The following is a 4,348-nucleotide window of genomic DNA, read 5'->3' as shown; positions in this document are numbered from 1 at the left end:
TTTGAGCCATCTGCACCCTCGTGGTGGGAAGTTTGAAACTTATTTAAATGATCACACTAGAGATTGTAGCAAGTGTCTTGTTGAGTGCGACGAAAAAGTGTTTCCGCCCGGAATCGAACCGGAGACCTTCTGCGTGTTAGGCATACGTGATAACCGCTACTCTACCGTAACTGCTACGCTCTGCGCTGCACATCTGACTCAAATTGTAGGACAATCGCAATTTTGGCGTAAAAAATCACTTAGGGGAAACGCACAATGCAGGTATTTCGCGTTCGTATGCAACAATCGACAGCACCCTTGCCTGTCTGAATGCCATCACGAATAAGAGCCCAAGAAGTCGTCGGAAATGCTCGCGACCGAGTCCTCAGTAGCATCAGCTACTCTTTCTTTCCGTACGAGGTACCGTCAATTCGCGCAGTCGCTATACGAATGATGTTGCCAAAAGCAATCACTTCGTTAGCGGCAAGGAGCCTGGGCGCAGCTACGACGAGGGTGCGCACCTGCAGCTGCTCAATGATGCTGGACCTCGCCAAACAATAGGTTCGGCTCCTGCAACCCACCGCAGCGGCCATCGCCCTCCAGGCGGTCATACCACGTAATGGCTTCCACTCAGGAGGCATTCAAGAATTACTAAACAAGTCCTGTTGTCTTTCCAAAGAGCGCTCCTCAAGACGATTCTAGGATCTGGAGAGGTATGTGTGTATTAAATCGCTGCTTCCGGTAACCTTACAACAGGTCGTCTGAAGAGAAAATGGTGTCAGGACTCAGATATGGCCAATCGATTCAGCTCATGTTTGGCAGGTGGTTGTGTACCATCTAGCATGTAACGCCTCAAGAGTTTTTGGCTCATTTCCACCTCGCGTGTTTTATAAATCAACTCGCTAAGTTCACGACATGCAATTGTTTCAAAGTAAACTAGACCGAAAGATAACTAAAAATTGAGCACTGTTCAATATACATGTATGATATCTGTGAATTCTTACTTTCTGGGAAACTGAGAAAAGAAACTTTGACAACTACAACTGCCTCTAATGTAAGGAAAACTCTTGAACGAAAGCGGTGCTAACCTAGCGACCGAGGCAACTGGAGCAGGAGCAAAGGATCCGTGTTCGGTTGCTACATGCCTTCCCTAGTACTTTCATCCAGATGTATCTTTGCCCATATGGGACCTGGTGAGAATAAGAGGTGTAACAAGATAAAAAATTCAGTGCTGAATAATAACAAGGTAGGGAAACATATTTGTCAAACAGATCAGTGGAGAACTAAAATTTTAATCCTGGTCACTTTACAATAGGTCTTTATTCACACTGTTACATCTCCATACATTCCTTCGAACAAATAACTTACAGCAACTTTCAAAGTAATTATATTCATATCACCAAGAATATACAGTTAACACCATCTTTGGGCATCTACATCGCTACTTCCCAAGAGGAAACGGAGATGCCGAATCTCGTTTTAATCGCGTAGCGTTAATTTTTTCTGATAGCTCTAAGGGAGAAATGAAGCTCGGTACCCGTATTTGCTATTTGATACAGGGCACTGGTGCAGTTTCTGATGGCTGAAACCCTTGCATACATCCTCGCTCCACTTGGAGCCAAATAGGTATGATGAGACTTTATTTCACATCGCAGTGCCAACGCACCAGCGTTCGCTGAGCATTTCAGTATTCAGTCAGACTAGGAGGTATTTATAAATGTGAGAAACAGCACAGTATGGGTTCATAGATCCTGCATGCTGAAATCGTGTCGGTGGCTGTGTGAAATCACCGCAGTCAGAGAAGTGTAGTGGACTACGACCTACAGGAAGGCCTTCCATAAGTCCAGACGTCCTCACGTCCAAGGCAGAAGTTGTAGGAAGTTGGATGTGCCAAATCAACCATTAAGGAGTCCCTTCAATGTGTGGCCCACTGATTTCCCTCTTTTTCGAAACGAATTTCAGCATGAGCAGCTTAGTATTTACAGGTCTAGTTGGGGTATTATTAAAATTCTTTTCGTTTTTAAGAATACTGGCAACGACCTTGCGACAGTGGATACAGCGGTTCCCGTCAGATCACCGAAGTTAAGCGCTGTTGGGCGTGGTCGGTACTTTGATGGGTGACCATCCGGGCCGCCACGCACTGTTGCCATTTTCCGGGGTGCATTCAGCCTCGTGATGCCAATTGAAGAGCTACTCGACAGAATAGTAGCGGCTCCGGTCACAGAAAACCATCATAACCACCGGGAGAGCGGTGTGCTGACCACACGCCCCTCCTATCCTCATTCTCAGCTGAGGATGATACGGCGGCCGGATGGTCCCGATGGGCCACTCCTGGCCTGTAGACGGCGTGCTTTTTTAAGAATATTAGTGCACAATGCATTTTTGGGTGATAATGATCTAGACGCAACTTTATCATTGAGAAGTATCAGAACTGGAGGTCAAATCTTGTACACTGTTAGGCCACGCCATATTAATCTGTTTCTTCTTACACAATCAACGTTTCGCCCACTCTGCTGAGATCTTCTTCAGGATCGTTTAGTGTGCCCAGTTAGCTGAACGCTTTCTAAGACAATTTGTTTCTTTATTGTTTTTTCAGTTCCTCGCGAAGGTGAGCTGCTGATAAAACAGCCCTTCAGCCAAACGTTACACATATTTAAACGAAGTTTTAAAAAACATACACAAGTAGATAAATAACAACATTTGAAAAATTCATTGACGTTATAGTTAAAGTATATTTATTGATAATACGTTAATGATGCCCTGGTTGTGGTGCTGGTGGTCCATGAAAATAACCATGAACGAGGTGGTCGACTGATTATTACGGCTATGTGAGAACTTGAATCCTCAGATAGCGACTAAAATTCTTTGAGATTAAGTTTAGCGGGAGAGATGGGGAAATCTGGAGACTTGTGACTGTGGCTGGAAAGAGAGCATAACTCCGGACGAATTTCATGGTAGTGTTGTGGGAGTCGGTTGAAATTCCGGCGGGAGAGGATGGATAAGACATGAAGGCATGGAAGGTGGGATAGGAGTGTAATGGACCGCGTTGGTTGTTGGGAAAGGGTAGATTCGTTGGGTAAGGCTGGTTTCAACGATTTTGTTGGAACCGACGTCAGGCTGGTAAGTCGGTAAGGTGAGGTGGGAGAGTGTGGCTATCGCCTTTTAGAAAGAGTATGGATGTTTTACACTGCACAGCGTTATAAACTAAGGGATTGTATTGTAATATATAGAGTCTCTAACATTCCTTGAGGCGCTGGTCGTTAACTGGATTGCTTTTTCACGAGTCTTTGTGTGATGACTTCAGCTGTTATTGACCTGTTTAGTACTGGCCATGGAGCGCTGTGTTAGTACGAGAAGTCGGGCGTGAGAGACGGGATATTTACTTTCGTACGTTCGTACACAAAGTGATGTACGTTTATGACGGTTCGTCCTGAGTTCCGTTGTATACGCTCAGTATCCCCTGTCATATTTGGAACGTGTTCCACTCTAGTAAAATTCTAGGATGGGTCGAACGGGTGTTTTGTTGGCAAATTTCTGTGTGCACTGACTGCATTCTACTAATGAACCGATGTCTGCAACCTGTCTTACCTACGACTCAGTCTATGTGATCATTTTGTTTCGTACCTCTACACGTTGATAACCTCAGGTATTAATACGAGTTGACTGAGCCCAATTATGACAGTGTCGTCGTAAGATAATAAGTGCAGTATCACATTTATGAACTTTTCAAACAATTTTGTACCCGCTTGTCACGATGTGATTGAATGTTTCTGCAGCATTCTTCAGACAGTGCGTCATTACCTATAACAACACGTCCTGGAAAACACTTAGGTTTCTGTAAATAGTAGTTTGCGTTCTTGAGAGTCCGCAAGGTAATGTAAGTCTTGCAGAGACATTGTAAGTACAGAAATCCATGTCGCTGCTATGTTTAAAGCATTTAGCTCTTCAATGTTTGATTTGAGACAGGCCTATTTCGGCTACAGTAGCGTTTACTAGCTGCCTGCGATTAATACATACTTTCTTTAACCTTTGTGTCTATTTTTGTGTAATTTCTGACGATATTTAGTAATTACACAGCATATTTACGTGAAGTTGTTTTTCACGTTCATAAAAATACCGTTTGGCGCTGTCACTGTCTAATCAGTATCTTGCAAGAAACAGAAATTTAAATGCACGCATTTAACTACCTACAGAACGTGTTAAACGAACTAACAGACTTTACACATAAACACTTTGTTGGAAATTTTATTGGCAGCATAATATAGAGACAATGGATAAACGTACATAGCAAAACCATTTTCAAAGAGAAGATAAAAGTAATAGCAAAGATCAAATCACTATACTTATACATTAATAAATTAAAAAAAAA

The 4,348-nt window shown here is 43.2% G+C and overlaps 1 pseudogene; it reads left to right on the top strand.

The window, feature by feature from the left end:
* Positions 1-2,010: 2,010 nt before the first annotated feature.
* On the top strand, positions 2,011-2,128 carry LOC124597164 (annotated as a pseudogene).
* The last annotated feature ends 2,220 nt before the right edge of the window (positions 2,129-4,348 follow it).

Source organism: Schistocerca americana, chromosome 2 (assembly GCF_021461395.2).
Source record: "Schistocerca americana isolate TAMUIC-IGC-003095 chromosome 2, iqSchAmer2.1, whole genome shotgun sequence".
NCBI classification, from domain to species: Eukaryota; Metazoa; Arthropoda; class Insecta; order Orthoptera; family Acrididae; genus Schistocerca; species Schistocerca americana.
Note: the sequence above shows the minus strand (reverse complement) of the source record. Positions and strands in the feature narration are given on the sequence as shown.